Below are 19778 nucleotides of genomic sequence, written 5' to 3' on the forward strand. Positions count from 1 at the left end.
CTGCGGATTTCTTCCCTTTTCTTTGCGGATTTACTGCTGTTTTTGTGCGGTTTTCCCCTGCGGAATTCCCCCTGCGGATTTGGAGAATGGAGCCGGTGGAAAACCGCACAAAAGAAGTCACATGCAGTTGTTTGAAAACCGCAGCAAATCCGCACTCCATTTTCCGCAGCGTCTGCACAGCTTTTTTTTCTTACATTGATTTACATTGTACTGTAAATCACAGTGCGGATCCGCAGCATTTCTGCGTGGAAAAATTTGCTACGGATCTGCACTAAATCTGCATCGTGTGCACATAGCCTCATTTTTCCATCTGTGAACCTAGAGCTGATGTGCCTTGCCAAAAAGTTCCATTTTTGTCTCATCTGTCCATAGGACATTCTCCCAGAAGCTTTGTGGCTTGTCATCATGTAGTTTGGCAGATTCCAGTCTGAATTTTTTATGATTTTTTTTCAACAGTGGTGTCCTCCTTGGTCATCTCCCCTGAAGTCCACTTTGGCTCATACAACGACGGATGGTGCGATCTGACACTGATGTTCCTTGAGCTTTAAGTTAACTTTTAATCTGTTTAGAAGTTTTTCTGGGCTCTTTTGTTACCCTTAGTATTATCCATCTCTTTGATTTGTCATCAATTTTCCTCCTGCGATCACGTCCAGGGAGATTAGCTACAGCCCCATGGAGCTTAAATTTCTGAATAATATGTGGAACTGTAGTCACAGGAACATCATGCTGCTTGGAGATGCTCTTTTAACTTTTATCTTTAACATGTTTGTCTATAATTGTCTTTCTTATCTCCTGAGACAGCTCTTTCCTTTGCTTCTTCTGGTCCATGTTGACTGTGATACACATTTACTCCCCTTTGATAAAGCTGAACACGCGAAATGTGCGTCAAGTGCCACCTGGGGTGGCTGTTACAGTCTGGACCTATTTTGGGTAAGCTTTTTTATGGGTGATATATCCCTATTATGGACATATTATATGTGCACAATGTACATATTTTGCTAGTGATTACTATTTAACAATGCTCTGGCACATTTGAGAGATCTTTTCTACCCAGCTTTCCCTGGTCCACTTATGTCCTGACCCTTTTCATCGACCCCCTACCTACCTTCATGTTTCCTCCATGTATATATACTGTTTATATGGATTCCGTGATTTTGCTTGATCTGTTTTTATTCTGAGTGTGCAATAAAATTTTTGTAATTTTTATCCATATTGTGGTTTGTTGCTACTCTGTTTTCTCTCCTGGTTGTGGTTAATATATTTTGAGTAGTCCACTTGACCCATAATTTTGTATTATATTGGGGAGAGCTTGATACTAATATGCTCTCAGCCCCCCTTATTTAATAGGTATTTTGTGATTAACTTTTTAACATTGAGCATTTCGCCTTGAAACAGTTGTAGGAGCAGAGAGGGTGGTAGAATAATGGCTCAAGGCAGGGCTGAGTGCTTCACAGTCTGTTGCTAAATATATAAGAGTGGCATGGGACCAGATTTTTTTGGGGGATGCAAAAATTGCCTATATTGTCATCAATAGATCATTGCATGCTACATCTCTGTAATATATAGCACTCCCAAAAAGTGTTAAAATAATTTTCTGGATTCAATTACTCACCTATAGTAATATATATATATATATATATATATATATATAGTATTACGTGCTCTCTTGTACATTTTGTGTTATAAAACAGTTCCAAAAAGCTTTTAAAAATTTTTCAGGATTCAATTACTCACCCATATAGTATTACGTGTACATTTTTATGTTACATAACACTTCCAAAAAGCTTTGCAATTTTTTTCTGAATTCAATTACTCACCCGTATAGTATTACATGGTCTGGGGTACATTTTGTTGGTATATAACACAAAAAGCATTGTAAAATTATTCTTGATTCAATTACTCATCCATATAGTTTTAAGTGCTTTGTGTAACATTACGGTGCTACTAAGCTAAAAAAAATGCTTTGCGTGCTGCAGGTGACCAATTAATTTTCTTAATAAAAATAAGCTTGATTTCCAGAGAGCTAGTAATTACAAAATGGTTCAGGCGTGGGTAAGAGACGAGGAAGTGGAAGTGATGATGATGGTGCACGCAGATGCCAAAGATGTGGGACAGGTGCAACTACGCCTGTTGTTAGAGTCTAAGAAACACACCCATCCACAACACATAGCTTCCTTTCCCACTCTGCAGGAAGGCACAGCACTCCACTTCTGAAGCGAGAACAGTGCAAACAGGTGGTCGGTTGGACAGCAGATAATGCTTCCAGCAGGCTTAGCAGCACCACACAGTCTTCCATATGGTCCAGTCTCAAAAGCCTACAGTCTGAATCAATTAATCCTGACCCTGATCCTCCTTTCTCACACCATGTAGAGTCCCAGGAAACCGGAGATTCCACACTATGACACTCCAGTGAGCTCTTTACAACATCACTTCTTGAATGTGGCCTCTCCCTTTGCATGTTCCAAGAAGGACAGGAGGAGATGCAGTTTAGTAATGCAAAAAACTTAGAGCAGCCACAGCCTGAAGAAGATGACAGTTGGGAATGGCAAATTTTGTCAAGGAAGGAAGATGAAGATGAAACATAGTTGCCAATAAGTCAGCTTGTTTTTTCAAGTCACCTAGTCATGAGGACCAGGGTGCGGCAGTAGAAGACGAAGTGGTGGATGATAAAGTCAACTGCCCAACCTGGGAATCTTGCATGCAGAGCGAGGCCAGCAGCGCTGAGGGGGAGGGATTGGTAGCACCAAAGCAGCAACTGTTCTGCTGAGTACCATACTTCTGAATTTCTGCGTCACAGAAATAGGTGTTCCCCTGTCTGGGAATTTTTAAAGAGAGTTCTGAGACAAAAAAATGGTCATTTTCACCCTTTGCTATGCCAAGACCAGCAGGGGCCTGACCTCTGAGACTCTAATGACCACCAGCATGATCAGGTACATGTCATCTAAGCACCCAACTTGGTGGTCCAAACACCTGGGTAAACAATTGGTGCCAGTGGATAACATCACTGTCTCTTCCCCCCAAAAAAATGACTTGGGATCCCCCTATAATTAATAGCCAGAAAGGCTATGCAGACAGCTGTGGGCTGATATTCATAGCCTAGGAAGGGGCCATGGATATTGCCCCCCCGGCTACAAACACCAGCCCACAGCCACCCCAGAAATGGCGCATCAGTAAGATGCGCCAATTCCAGCACTTGGCCTCTCTCTTCCCACTGCCCTGTAGTGGTGGCATATGGGCTAATAAGGGGTTAATGTATTGTAAGGTGACATTAAGCCCGGTTAGTAATGGAGAGGTGTAAATAAGACCTATCCAATACTAATCCTATAGTTGTTAAGGGTTAAATAAGCACACATACTGTCAAGAAAAAGTATTTTAATGAAATAAAACACTACACAGTTTTCCCATTTTATTGTACGCCTAATCCATGCGACACCCTCGATCTCTTGAAAAAAAGTAAAGCAATGAACAAACAAATACTCCCTGTTCCGACGTAATGCATTTAATAACGAGTGTCCCATGAAAATCTCCCCTATAGAGAAGTCACATCAGGAGATGTGACCTCTCTACAGGGTCTCCAGTGACACACTGACAGAAGACAATGGCTCCTGCAGTGCATCACTGAGGTTACCTGAGGTCACGCTCTCACTTTATTGCAATGCTGCATGAGAATTAGGGTTAGGGTTAGTGTTAGGGTAAAGGGACCTCTTTCCTGACGGTAGAGGGATACACCGTGAAGGATTACCTCCGCCTGTCATTTTATCGCAGGAGCCTGATATCAGTGTTCTACATGGGAGATCGTCGTGGGACACTCATTATTATCTGGACTACGGCAGAAAGGTAAGTATAGGTTGGTTTATTTTTATTTTTATTACAGGAGATCGAGGGCTTAGGGGAATTAGGTGTATGTGGTGAGTATGTACTCTATGTTATAGGTTGTCCTTACTGAGTGTAATGTATACATATTGTATGTTCTGTATGTTTTTTTTACACTTTACATGCATTGTCTGATTGGACTACTTTCCCATCATCGGCAATGCAGTATTCCCGTCAGACAATGGCTGCACAGCAGACCCGCGCACACCAGGGACACACAGAGACGCACACACATACACACGCAGACCCCGCCGCACACAGCTCCGCCCACACTCCGCCCACACACTTCCCTCCTCCCGATCCACAGCGTTTCTAGAACCCACATCCTCAGCAAAACAGGAGATCTTTTTTACATCTGCTGTTCTGCTGCAGATGTGCCTGACTCAATGCAAGTCAATGGGTGCAGAAACGCTGCAGATCCGCACAAAGAATTGACATGCTGTGGAAAATAAAACGCTGCAAATCCGCGTGTTTTTTTCTGCAGCATGTGCACAGGAAATCTCCATTTCCCATAGGTTTACATTGGCTGTGCACTACACTGCAGATTTGATGCAAATCCGTGCGGCAAAAAACGCTGCAGATCTGCAATAAAATCCACAACGTGTGCACATACCCTTAACTTCCACGCAATTTTTTTCCATTTTTTTTAAAAATTAAACAGATATTGTGTTTAAGGCCGGGGTCAAACTTGCGAGAAACTTGCACGAGTCTCGCACCTCAATATCGGGCACTCCCGCCGGCATTCGGGACCGGAGTGTGTGGCGGCATGTATGTCTATGCAGCTGAACGCTCCAGTCCGAGTGCCGGAGGCAGTGCTGCGTATTGAGGTGCAAGACTCATGCGAGTTTCTCAAAGTGTGACCATGGCTTAACACAGATTTTTTTCTATCTATAGATAGATCTCGGTAGAGAGATATATCTATCGATAGATAGATACACTACCGTTCAAAAGTTTGGGGTCACCCAGATAATTTTGTGTTTTCCATGAAAACTCATACTTTTATTAACCCCTTTCTGCCATTAGACGTACTATCCCGTCCATGTGCCCTGGGACTTAATTCCCAAGGACGGGATAGTACGTCTAATGCGATCAGCGGCGCCCACGTGGTGAGCGCCGCTTATCGCGGCCGGGTGTCAGCTGATTATCACAGCTGACACCCGGCACAATGTGTCAGGGGCGGTCACGGACCACCCCCGACACGTTAACCCCTTGTACACCGCGATCAAACACGATCACGGTGTACCGGGGGTTAAAGGGAAGCATCGGCAGGGAGGGGGCTCCCTCCGTGCTTCCCTGAGCCCCCCACGGCAGCGCAATGTGCAGCGCTGCTGCGGGGGACTCCTTCCCTACAGGCCCCCGGATCCAAGATGGCGACGGGGGCCTTCGGGGGCCTGTAGGGAGCTGACTTCCTCACTGCCTGCAAAGCGCAGGCATGAGGAAGTCTGCAGAACTGCCTGTGACAGATTGCTGATCTGGCACAGTGATCTGTGATGTGACAGATCAGCGATCTGTCACAGGACAGTGATGTCCCACCTGGGACTATGTAATAAAGTAAAAAAAAAAAAAGTGTAAAAATAATTTAAAAAAATCGCTAAATAAATTAGTAAATAAAAAAATATATTCCCCAATAAATTCATTTTTTGAAAATAAAAAAACAATAAAAGTACACATATTTGGTATCGCCACGTCCGTAGCGACCCGCCCTATAAAACTGTCCCATTAGTTAACCCCTTTAGTGAACCCCTTAAAAAATAAATATAAAAAACCAAGCAAAAAATAATGATTTATTATCATACCACTGAACAAAAAGTGCAATAACGCGCGATCAAAAAGACGCATATAAATATCCATGGTACCGCTGAAAACGTCATCTTGCCCCGCAAAAAAAGAGCCACCATACAGTGTCATCCGCAAAAAATAAAAAAGTTATAGCTCACAGAATAAAGCGATACAAAAATAATTATTTTTTATATAAAATAGTTTTCATTGCAAAAAACCAACAAAACATAAAAAAAACCTAAATGAGGTATCGCTGTAACCGCACCGACCCAAAGAATAAAACCGCTTTATCAATTTTACCGCATGCGGAATGGTGTAAACACACCCCCCCAAAAGAAATTCATGAAACGCTGGTTTTTGTTCATTCTGCATGCCAAAAATCGGAATAAAAAGCGATCAAAAAATGTCACGTGCCCGAAAATGATACTAATAAAAACGTCAACTTGTCCAGCAAAAAATAAGACCTCACATGACTCGATGGGTCAAAATATGGAAAAATTATAGCTCTCAATATGTGGTGATGCAAAAACTATTTTTACAATAAAAAGCGTCTTTTAGCGTGCGACAGCCGCCAAACATAAAAACCGCCATAAATAGTAAATCAAACACCCCGTTATCACCCCTTTAGTTAGGGAAAAATAATAAAACTAAAAGAAAATGTATTTATTTCCATTTTCCCAATAGGGTTAGGGCTAGGGCTGGGGTTAGGGTTAGGGCTAGGGTTAGGGGTATGTTGGGGATAGGGTTAGAGTTATAATTGGGGGGTTTCCACTGTTTGGGCACATCAAGTGCTCTCCAAATGCAACATGACGTCTGATCTCAATTCCAGCCAATTCTGCGTTGAAAAAGTCAAATTGTGCTCCTTCCCTTCCAAGCTCTGCCATGCGCCAAACAGTGTTTTACCCCCACATATAGGGTATCAGCATGCTCAGGACAAATTTCAAAACAAGTTTTTGGGGTCCAATTTCTCCTGTTACCCTTAGGAAAATAAAAAATTGGGGGCAAAAATATCATTTTTTTGGAAAAAAAATGATTTTTTTATTTTCACGCCCAGACAGTTGTGAGTTCATTTTTCCCTTCACTATTGAGGTCTGATGAACTCCCTCCTCTGGTGAAGGAAGGTAGTGAGGCTGATTATCAGACACCTGGGCAGCTAGATGATGACTGGGTGGCTGGAATTGAGGACTGGATATAAGGCTGCCGACGCCCTTCTTCCTGGCTGGTGATTTTCCTGCTGGATTCTTGGAGACCAGTCTAATACCTGCATCTCAAAGCTAAGTTTTTCTGCTCAGCTTTGTACTCTTCAGTTTGTTTTTGTTTTGCCTTGTTTTTTGGGAGTTCTGCCATCCCCGGCTGGGGGTGAGCTGAATTCCATTTTTGTCTCTGATTTGTTGATCTTTTGCTCTGTCTTCAGAATATACAGTGGGGCAAAAAAGTATTTAGTCAGTCAGCAATAGTGCAAGTTCCACCACTTAAAAAGATGAGAGGCGTCTGTAATTTACATCATAGGTAGACCTCAACTATGGGAGACAAACTGAGAAAAAAAAATCCAGAAAATCACATTGTCTGTTTTTTTTTTCATTTTATTTGCATATTATGGTGGAAAATAAGTATTTGGTCAGAAACAAGCAATCAAGATTTCTGGCTCTCACAGACCTGTAACTTCTTCTTTAAGAGTCTCCTCTTTCCTCCACTCATTACCTGTAGTAATGGCACCTGTTTAAACTTGTTATCAGTATAAAAAGACACCTGTGCACACCCTCAAACAGTCTGACTCCAAACTCCACTATGGTGAAGACCAAAGAGCTGTCAAATGACACCAGAAACAAAATTGTAGCCCTGCACCAGGCTGGGAAGACTGAATCTGCAATAGCCAACCAGCTTGGAGTGAAGAAATCAACTGTGGGAGCAATAATTAGAAAATGGAAGACATACAAGACCACTGATAATCGCCCTCGATCTGGTGCTCCACGCAAAATCCCACCCCGTGGGGTCAGAATGATCACAAGAGCGGTGAGCAAAAATCCCAGAACCACGCAGGGGGACCTAGTGAATGAACTGCAGTGAGCTGGGACCAATGTAACAAGGCCTACCATAAGTAACACACTACGCCACCATGGACTCAGATCCTGCAGTGCCAGTCGTGTCCCACTGCTTAAGCCTGTACATGTCCGGGCCCGTCTGAAGTTTGCTAGAGAGCATTTGGATGATCCAGAGGAGTTTTGGGAGAATGTCCTATGGTCTGATGAAACCAAACTGGAACTGTTTGGTAGAAACACAACTTGTCGTGTTTGGAGGAAAAAGAATACTGAGTTGCATCCATCAAACACCATACCTACTGTAAAGCATGGTGGTGGAAACATCATGCTTTGGGGCTGTTTCTCTGCAAAGGGGCCAGGACGACTGATCCGGGTACATGAAAGAATGAATGGGGCCATGTATCGTGAGATTTTGAGTGCAAACCTCCTTCCATCAGCAAGGGCATTGAAGATGAAACGTGGCTGGGTCTTTCAACATGACAATGATCCAAAGCACACCGCCAGGGCAACGAAGGAGTGGCTTCGTAAGAAGCATTTCAAGGTCCTGGAGTGGCCTAGCCAGTCTCCAGATCTCAACCCTATAGAAAACCTTTGGAGGGAGTTGAAAGTCCATGTTGCCAAGCGAAAAGCCAAAAACATCACTGCTCTAGAGGAGATCTGCATGGAGGAATGGGCCAACATACCAACAACAGTGTGTGGCAACCTTGTGAAGACTTACCGAAAACGTTTGACCTCTGTCATTGCCAACAAAGGATATATCACAAAGTATTGAGATGAAATTTTGTTTCTGACCAAATACTTATTTTCCACCATAATATGCAAATAAAATGAAAAAAAACCAGACAATGTGATTTTCTGGATTTTTTTTTCTCAGTTTGTCTCCCATAGTTGAGGTCTACCTATGATGTAAATTACAGACGCCTCTCATCTTTTTAAGTGGTGGAACTTACACTATTGCTGACTGACTAAATACTTTTTTTCCCCACTGTACCTAAGTGCTGATATAGTCTTTTGAAGCCTAGCGACTTCAGGGCCTGTTTTTCCTATCAGTCGGTTGGCTCATTTTTATAGGGTTTTTGCGGATGGCAGACAGCAGCTTTCCTATCCTGTCCTATGTAGTTAGCTTGGGCCCCATCATTTGCTCAACCTATCTTTCTATCTGTGTTAGTGTTTTCATCTTGCTTCACCGTCATTATATGTTGGGGGCTGCCTATTGCTTTGGGGTCTGCTCTGGGGCAGTTTAGTTTTTCCCCTTTCTGTCTTTAGGCTATATAGTTCTCTGGCTGTGATCGAGGGGTCTAGGGAACTGTAGGAACCCCCCACGGCTACTGCTAGTTGTTGTGGATAGGTTCAGGGGTCTGCAATCCGATAGCTGCCAACCTCTCTGGTTTTTCTGGACTTAGCTGGTATTTTGTTTTTTCCTCCTTCGGTGACTTATCGTAACACCAGGCGTTATAAACTCCTGTGAAGCACTTGGGGGTTAAAAGTGCTCACCACACATCTAGATAAGTTCCGTGGGGGGTCTAGTTTCCAAAATGGGGTCACTTGTGGGGAGTTTCAATAGTTTAGATACATCAGGGGCTCTCCAAACGCACACGACACCCGCAGACCAATCCATCAAAGTCTGCATTTCAAAACGTCACTACTTCCCTTCCGAGCCCCGACGTGTGCCCATACAGTAGTTTTCTCCCACATATGAGGTATCAGTGTACTCAGGACAAATTGGACAACAATTTTTGGGGTCCAATTTCTCCTGTTACCCTTGGAAAAATAAAAAAATTGGAGACTAATTGACCATGTTTGTGGAAAAAATACGATTTTTTTATTTCCATGCCTGGGCATTATAAACTTCTGTGAAGCCCTTGGGGGTTCAAAGTGCTCACCACACATCTAAATAAGTTCCTTAGGGGGTCTAGCTTCCATAATGGGGTCATTTTTGGGGGGTTTCCACTGTTTAGGTACATTAGGGGCTCTCCAAAGGCAACATGACACCCGCAGACCATTCCATCAAAGTCTGCATTCCAAAACGTCACTACTTCCCTACTGAGCCCCGACGTGTGCCCATACAGTAGTTTTCTCCCACATATGAGGTATCAGCGTACTCAGGACAAATTGAACAACAACTTTTGGGGTCCAATTTCTCCTTGTACCCTTGGGAAAATGAAAAAATTGGTGACTAAAAGATCATGTTTGTGGAAAAAATACGATTTATTTCTATTTTCACGCCCGGGCGTTATAAACTTCTGTGAAGCACTGGAGGGGTTCAAAGTGCTCACCACACATCTAGATAAGTTCCTTACGGGGTCTAGTTTCCAAAATGGGGTCACTTGTGGGGGGTTTCCACTGTTTAGGTACATCAGGGGCTCTCCAAAAGCAACATGACACCCGCAGACCATTCCATCAAAGTCTGCATTCCAAAACGTCACTACTTCCCTTCCGAGCCCCGACGTGTGGCCATACAGTAGTTTTCTCCCACATATGAGGTATCAGCGTACTCAGGACGAATTGGACAACAACTTTTGGGGTCCAATTTCTCCTTGTACCCTTGGGAAAATGAAAAACTTGGTGACTAAATGATCATGTTTGTGGAAAAAATACAATTTTTTTTATTTTCACGCCCGGGCGTTATAAACTTCTGTGAAGCACTGGGGGGGTTCAAAGTGCTCACCACACATCTAGATAAGTTCCTTGGGGGGTCTAGTTTCCAAAATGTTGTCATTTGTGGGGGGGTTTCCACTGTTTTGGTACATCAGGGGCTTTCCAATCGCAACATGGTGTTCGATCTCAATTCCAGCCAAAAACGTCAAATGGCGCTGCTTCCCTTCCGTGCTCTGCCATGCGCCCAAATAGCCATTTACACCCACATATGGGGTATCAGCGTATTCAGGACAAATTTCTCAATGACTTTTAGGGTCCTGTTACCCTTGGAAAAATAAAAATTGTGGGAGAAAAGATCATTTTTGTGGAAAAAATATGATTTTTTAATTGTACCGCTGTACGTTATAAACTTCTGTGAAGCCCTTGAGGGTTCAAAGTTCTCACCACATATCTAGATAAGTTCCTTGCAGGGTCTAGTTTCCAAAATGGGGTCACTTGGGGGGGTTTCCACTGTTTAGGTACATCAAGGGCTCTCCAAACGCGACATGGCGTCCGATCTGAATCCCAGCCAATTTTGCATTGAAAAAGTCAAACGGCACTCCTTCCATGCTGAGGTCTGCCATGCGCCGAAACAGTGGTGCCCCCCCACATATCAAGTATCAGCGTACTCAGGACAAATTGCACAATAACTTTTGCAGTCCAATTTCTCCTGTTACCCTTGGTAAAATAAAAAAATTGAACCTGAAGTATTTTTTTAGTGAAAAAAAGTTAAATGTTCATTTTTTTTAAAATATTCAAAAAATTCCTGTGACGCACCTAAAGGGTTAATAAACTTCTTGAATGTGGTTTTGAGCACCTTAAGGGGTGCAGTTTTTAGAATGGTGTCACTTTTGGGTATTTTCTATCATATAGACCCCTCAAAGTGGCTTCAAAAGTGATGTGGTCCGTAAAAATAAAATGGTGTTGCAAAAATGAGAAATCACTGGTCAATTTTTAACCCTTATAACTTCCTAACAAAAAAAAATTTTGGTTCCAAAATTGTGCTGATGTAAACTAAACATGTGGGAAATGTTACTTATCAAGTTTTTTGTGTGTCGTATCTCTGAGATTTAAGGGCATAAAAATTCAAATTTGGAAAATTGCAAAATATTCAAAATTTTCGCCAAATTTCTGTTTTTTTCACAAATAAACGCAAGTTATTTGAATGAAATTTTACCACTAACATGAAGTACAATATGTCACGAGAAAACAACGTCAGTATCACCAGGATTCATGGAAGCGTTTCAGAGTTATTACCTCATAAAGGGACAGTGGTCAGAATTGTAAAAATTGGCCTGGTCATTAACGTGCAAACCACCCTTGAGGCTTAAGGGGTTAATCAAATGAGTTGCCAAATGAATTTAAAATCTAGTCCAAACATTGACAAGGTTCGAAAAAAAGATTTTTATTTGAAATAAAATTTTCTCCTTCAAACTTTGCTTTAGTCAAATCTATCTATCTATCTATCTATCTATCTATCTATCTATCTATCTATCCCATATCTATTTATCTATCTATCTATCCATCTATCTATCTATCCCATATCTATCTATCTAGCTATCTATCTATGTGTGTAATGGAGTGTGGGTTGAGGAGGTTGGACCAGAAATGACATCACAAATCTTTTTTTTTGTTAAATAACATATCTTTATTTAGCTTACAGAAACGCACACAATCCACATAAAAAACGCAGAAAAATCTGCATCAAAAATGCATGAAAAACGCATCGATTTTTACCTGCGTTTTCTGCCAAGAGGGCAGATTCTGTGCAGAAAATTCTGCAGGCAAACCTGCAACGTGTGCGCATACCCTAATGGTGGATTGAGAAAGATGGAGTGTGCTTGTATGTAAGATCAGTCAAAATCAGCAGGCGTGTCCAATTCCATATCAGCTGACAGGTTCTCAGTCACCCCAACTATGGGGGGTAAACAATTGAAGCTTCTTCGGCCGGAGACCTGAGTGACAACACTTGCCATGGTGAGGGAGGAGGAAGAATCAGAAGATGTGGTTGATGGGGAGGACGGTGGTTGGCGATCCTCGTTAGTCTGCATTTTAGCACAGTGACACCAAAATACTCGGAGGACACCCGAGCATGCTCGGGAAAACCCGAGCAACGAGTATACTCGCTCATCACTATATTTTAGGCAAAAAATAGATATATTTAATCTTTTCCATTTAAAAAAATTACAAAAAGGAAAATGAGCAGATGCAAAAGAATGGCCACCCTGCATGGTTAGTATATAGTAATGGTAGTAATGAGGAACCCCAGAGTCCGGTTGCCACGATGACATTGCCTCCCTCTAAGGGGTGATGTCATGCCTGGAGGCAGGGGGGTCCCCATGCCATGTAATACAGTGTTCTGTTGTGAGTTCATTTTCCCCTTCACCATTGAGGTCTGATGAACACCCTCTTCTGGTGAAGGAAGGTAGTGAGGCTGATTACCAAGCACTTGAGCAGGATGATGATGACTGCGTGACTGGAATTGCTGACTGGATATAAGGCAGCTGACGCCCTTCTGCCTTGCTGGTGATCTCTCTGAGGGATTCTAGGAGACCAGTCTGATTCCTGCTCCTCAAAAGCTAAGTTTTCTGCTCTGCTTTTTGCATTTGTGTTTTGGTTTTGTTTTGCCTTGTTTTTCTGGATTTCTGCCATTCCCTGCTGGGGTGAGCTGTATTCCTTTTTGTACTGCCTTCAGAAAATACCTGGGTACTGATATAGTCTTTTTGAAGCCTAGCGTCTTCAGGGCTTTTTTTCCCTATCAGTCTGTTGGCTCTTGTTTTGATAGGGTTTTGGCGGATTGCAGACAGCAGCTTTTCTATCCTTTCCTATTTAGTTAGCTTGGGTCCTCTGTGCAATTCTTTCGGATTCTCTGAAATTGATTATGAGGGATGTTAAAAAGCCATTTGGAATAGTTGCTACTCTTAAAATGGACATAACTATTGGAGTCAACTTTCTTAAAAAAGGTTTTGGTATGAATTTTGGAATTTTTTATAAAAAAAGTGATATCAAGAAAGTCCATCTGGGTATTACTAATGTGGGGGGTAAATTCCAAACCCCATGTGTTATTTTGTATAGAAGAAATAAAAGCATCAACTGAAACGTGACTGGTGTCCAGGATTAAGGATATTATCAAAAAAGATCCAATACTCAATAAAGTTCTGCCTGATAGACCTACTGTCACTTTTAGGAAGGCCAGATCACTAAAAAACCATCTGGCCCCTAGCAGATTGACCCAGTGTACTCCTGATAACTGCACTGGCTTGACACCAGGCATTTGTCATCTATGTCATCCTTTGTCCTTGTCCTAAATTGTATGTTGGCAGAACCACACAACCCCTTCACTGTAGAATGAACTCTCATAGACACAACACTAAAACTGGGTATCAAAAACACGGTTTGTCACGTCACTTTGATTTATTTCAGAAAAGAGATTTTTCTAAAGCTATCATTTTTCCTATAGAACACATCCCTGAACACGTTTCCAATAGAACCCAAGCACTGAATAGAAAAGAGGTCTATTGGATTTATAAATTAAAGACAATTGGTCCCTATGGACTCAATATTATCAATGATGCTTTTATTTGATAGAAGAGGGGGAAAAGATTTATTCTTCACACCACCACAGTCAAGCTTAATGGTCTAGTGGACTAATACCTTACATTTGCACTTTATAGTTTGCACTTCATGAGCCATTTTCTAATACCCCTTGAGGACTCGCCTTTTTTAACTATAGCCATGTTTCAACCTCGTGATCCTTAGTACTCTGTTTCATATTTTTTGTACTTTTACATAATTTTATTTTTTCTTTTCTATATAGACTCTTATTGTTGTGTTTTCTATGTTTGTGATTAAATTTCATTGTTTTTATTCTTTACCATTTTTGACCTTTGCTTATATTGTTTTTTTTTTTGTTTTTTTTTTCTAAATAAAGTGACAAACAACCCCTCAATTTATTCTTCACACCACCCCAGTCAAGCTTAATGGTCTAGTGGACTAATACCTTCCATTTTCACTTCATGAGCCAGGTTCTAATACCCCTTGAGGACTCACCTTTTTTAGCTATAGCCATGTTTTAACCCCGTGATCCATAGCACTCTGTTTTATATTTTAATTTTTTGTACTTTTACATATTTTTATTTTTTCTTTTCTATATATACTCTTATTGTTGTGTTTTTTTATGCTTGTAATAAAGTTTCATTGTTTGTTTTTTTGTTTTTTTTTTGACCTTTGCTGATTCTGTTTGACCCTGTATTGGCACCTTTTTTCTCAATAAGTATGTTTCACTGTCTTCCAATGTAATCTGCCCTGATGAAGTGAGCCAGCAGGCTCAGGAAACGCGTTGGCTGAATAAAGAACCCTTTACTCTACCAGAAGCAAGCGCAGTCCTTATTGCACTTCCACGTCATTTCTGCAATTCTGTCCTAGGACCCTGTGCAGACTTGCTGCTGCTTCTTAAGCGTTCATGGGTGTTGTGACTTCCTCACAACCCCAATAGGTGAGCACCTTCCTTACTGTTCCACAATTTTAATTGTTTTATACGGATTTCACACAGTGGATGCGCCCTGTATCTCTCCTTTTATCTCACAGTTCACTCGTGTCCCTTGGCGGGGGCTCAGCGGTCGGTGATCTTTTCAGGAGCTGCTGCACTGTCCAGGATCCGTCATGGATTATTTCAACCATCGTCTTCTCTCCAGAGAGCGCCTCATTTTACAGGTGGTCGGCCAAACCCAGCCGGTTGACCAGGAGGAGACCCCACAAGTGGCCTTTTCGGAGGACGACACTAAGACCATGAGGAACCTTTTCCACACCTTAGAAGATTCCATCAAAGAAGAAATCTCCAACAGCCTACATGCTAGATTTCTAGCTATATATATGGACGAGCACATCTGTCCTAAAGGACTCAGGATTTCATTACAGACACCTTTTTCAGAAGATCCTGTCTTCTCAGATGAATGGGAAGATATTCAGCATGATTGCATGCAGAGACTGTTATGTTGCTTGCATAAGAAAAGGACTATTCTTGCTCAGATTGCTGCAGAAAAGGTACTTGAAACTAATGCCATGTTATCTAATTACTCTGATCACCCTCTTTTTAAAAAAATTAATTCTAGCATCTCTATTGCAGCTCTAAATTTGGAGCATGACACAATTATAAAAAAACCAAAAAAATTGAGCAGGGATAGAGAGGACCCTTCCTCTCCTATCCCTGAGGCACCTGGTCCAGAGGAAAGCTCTGCACTTCCAAAAAATTTTTCTCATATCAAAAAACACCCCCCTGCTTCTTCTAACACTCAGACTCATTCCCCTATGAACACTAACTCAGGGAGAGTCTTCATTAACAGTAACAGAGGGAGAAAGCAACATCTGAGAAGCTATCCGAGGGATCCCCCTAGGCCAGCTGGACCTATTACACCTACTCTTTCCACTACTATTGTGCCCACACGCACCCTTTCAGAATTGATGGACTCCAACATCAATTCTTTCAAGTCTAGTGGGGGAATCCCTACTACTATACCCACTGATAATGTTGCTCCCAATCCTGCCAATGACATGGCATCACTAATCATTGATAGAAGGAGATCTTCTTCCTTCCCCCTACCTTTTTTTGATCCCCCACTCACCCCAGCAAAATCAGACACCACTGAGGTCTCTGATTTTGACCCTCCTGTCACCACTGATCTTATTGTCCTTAATGCTGACAACCCTACCACCTCCTACATGGATAAACTCCCTGCTGTTTCCACAGAAAAGAGGTTGATCATTAATGACCAGGTCATTGTTGACAACTCTGCTGTTGGTTCATCAGCAGCAGTTTCTTTTCTACCAGCTGCATGCAATCCCATTCCCCAAGCAAAAAAAGATATCACTTCTTTTTTTCAGAAGGTCACACTAAAAAGAAAAAACCCTATAGAGGAGCCAGAGGCCAAGGAGCAAAGAAAAAAAGGGAAAAACGACAACTCATGCCAATAAAATCGAATGTTTTTAATTTATCTTCTCACCCCCTGTCTCCAGAGGAGGAAGAGTTGCTAAGCAAGGGACTTTCTTTTTGCCCGACAAATAAAAGCAGTGGTTTTGAATTATTTCTTGATGCCCAGAAATACATTAGGAAACTTACCCTACTGAGACATTTTGAACTCAAAAAAGTTCACTCTAACCCTGACACTTCAAACACTACAGTTGCCTCTTCCTTCCACCTTGATGTCAGAGGGAAATCCTCATTCTACCCACTAGAAAGCAGAGGACATCATATAGAAACATTCTCTGACCTCCTATTTGATCGTCTAAATGCACTACCCACCCAAAATATACCAGTAAAACAAAATTTGTCCTCAAAAGAACGTGTGGCACTGGAAAAATTAGAGAAAAACACTAATATTGTGATCAAATCTGTAGACAAAGGTGGAGGGATAGTGATTCAAGATAAAACTGACTATGTGAACGAGGCTTTTAGAATTTTATCTGACAAAAAATTTTATTCACCCATCCCCCAGGACCCCATCCCCCAAGCCACTGTTTTTTACAATGATTTTATTAAAAAGGCGCATGATTCTGGGGTTCTTAATGACCATGAAAAAAAGTTTTTAACAGTCAAGAACCCCTCCACTCCCTTCCTGTACCATTTACCCAAAATACACAAGAATACTATTAATCCACCAGGAAGACCCATTATTTCGGGTATTGACTCCCTCACCAGTAATCTATCATTTTACATAGATAGAATCATGCAGCCTCATGTCTCACAGCTCCCTAGTTTTTTAAAGGATTCTACACAACTGATCAATTTAACTAATAACACACCTTGGAAAGATTCTTATGTTTTTATTTCTTTTGACGTATCTGCTTTGTATTCCAACATTGATCACCAACTGGGTTTGAGCTGTTTTAAAAAATTTCTTTTAACTGACAGTCGACTGTTTGACCCTCAAAAGGAATTTATTTTTAATGGGATGGATTTTATTTTACATAATAATTTTTTTACTTTCTTGGGGGATTTTTATCATCAGATCAGAGGCACCGCTATGGGATCACGGGTTGCGCCAACTTATGCTAATCTTTTTATGGGGGTCTTTGAGAATGCTTTTATTACTATTGATTCATTTTTAGAGGGTATTGTTTTATATAGAAGATACATTGATGATTTATTCTTAATCCTGGACACCAGTCACGTTTCAGTTGATGCTTTTATTTCTTCTATACAAAATAACACATGGGGTTTGGAATTTATCCCCCACATTAGTAATACCCAGATGGACTTTCTTGATATCACTTTTTTTATAAAAAATTCCAAAATTCATACCAAAACCTTTTTTAAGAAAGTTGACTCCAATAGTTATGTCCATTTTAAGAGTAGCCACTATTCCAAATGGCTTTTTAACATCCCTCATAATCAATTTCAGAGAATCCGAAAGAATTGCACAGAGGATGAGGATTTTAATAATCAAGCTGAGGTCCTCAAGGGAAGATTCCTTGCTCAAAAATACCCCTCCCAATTGGTTCATTCTACTTTTAATAATGTTTTTAAAAATTTTAATCAGTAAACTCTTTTAAGTGAGAGATCTAAAGAAAAGGATGCACATGATAACTATCAGGCCAACTTCATCACTACTTATAACTCCCAACATAAAGAGATAAAAAATATGTTAGGTGACTTCTGGTATATTATCAAAAAAGATCCAATACTCAATAAAGTTCTGCCTGATAGACCTACTGTCACTTTTAGGAAGGCCAGATCACTAAAAAACCATCTGGCCCCTAGCAGATTGACCCAGTGTACTCCTGATAACTGCACTGGCTTGACACCAGGCATTTTCAGATGCCTGAAACCCAGGTGCAGCCTATGCAGTAATATTGCTCATAATACATTCATCTTTTCACATCCATTCACCTCAGAAAAATTCACCATCACTAACCACCTGTCCTGTGTGTCTTCCTTTGTCATCTATGTCATCCTTTGTCCTTGTCCTAAATTGTATGTTGGCAGAACCACACAACCCCTTCACTGTAGAATGAACTCTCATAGACACAACACTAAAACTGGGTATCAAAAACACGGTTTGTCACGTCACTTTGATTTATTTCAGAAAAGAGATTTTTCTAAAGCTATCATTTTTCCTATAGAACACATCCCTGAACACGTTTCCAATAGAACCCAAGCACTGAATAGAAAAGAGGTCTATTGGATTTATAAATTAAAGACAATTGGTCCCTATGGCCTCAATATTATCAATGATGCTTTTATTTGATAGAAGAGGGGGAAAAGATTTATTCTTCATACCACCACAGTCAAGCTTAATGGTCTAGTGGACTAATACCTTACATTTGCACTTTATAGTTTGCACTTCATGAGCCATTTTCTAATACCCCTTGAGGACTCACCTTCTTTAACTATAGCCATGTTTCAACCTCGTGATCCTTAGCACTCTGTTTCATATTTTTTGTACTTTTACATAATTTTATTTTTTCTTTTCTATATAGACTCTTATTGTTGTGTTTTCTATGTTTGTGATTAAATTTCATTGTTTTTATTCTTTACCATTTTTGACCTTTGCTTATATTGGTTTTTTTTTTTGTTTTTTTTTCTAAATAAAGTGACAAACAACCCCTCAATTTATTCTTCACGCCACCACAGTCAAGCTTATTGGTCTAGTGGACTAATACCTTCCATTTGCACTTCATGAGCCAGGTTCTAATACCCCTTGAGGACTCACCTTTTTTTTACTATAGCCCTGTTTTAACCCCGTGATCCATAGCACTCTGTTTTATATTTTAATTTTTTGTACTTTTACATATTTTTATTTTTTCTTTTCTATATATACTCTTATTGTTGTGTTTTTTTATGCTTGTAATAAAGTTTCATTGTTTGTTTGTTTTTTTTTTTTTTTGACCTTTGCTGATTCTGTTTGACCCTGTATTGGCGCCTTTTTTCTCTATAAGTATGTTTCACTGTCTTCCAATGTAATCTGCCCTGATGAAGTGAGCCAGCAGGCTCAGGAAACGCGTTGGCTGAATAAAGAACCCTTTACTCTACCAGAAGCAAGCGCAGTCCTTATTGCACTTCAACGTCATTTCTGCTTTTTGGGGTACAGAGGATTTCATTTTTGGGATTTATTTTGTCTCCATCAACTACTGAAATGGACCCGGCCAAGGTACAGGCCATTTATGATTGGGTTCAGCCCACTTCTTTGAAGGCCCTGCAGAAGTTTTTGGGTTTTGCTAATTTTTATCAGAAATTTAAAGCAAAATTTTCTAGTATTGCCAAGCCATTGACTGATCTGACTAAGAAGGGTGCTGATGTGTTGAATTGGTCTCCGGAGGCTGTTTCTTCCTTTCAGGAGCTGAAGTGAAGATTCACTTCTGCCCCGGTTTTGCGGCAACCTGATGTCTCACTCCCGTTCCAGGTGGAGGTGGATGCTTCTGAGATTGGTGCAGGAGCTGTTTTGCCCCAAAAGG

This window comes from Dendrobates tinctorius, unplaced genomic scaffold (assembly GCF_039654945.1).
Source record: "Dendrobates tinctorius isolate UK_male_01 unplaced genomic scaffold, ASM3965494v1 ptg000036l, whole genome shotgun sequence".
NCBI classification, from domain to species: domain Eukaryota; kingdom Metazoa; phylum Chordata; class Amphibia; order Anura; family Dendrobatidae; genus Dendrobates; species Dendrobates tinctorius.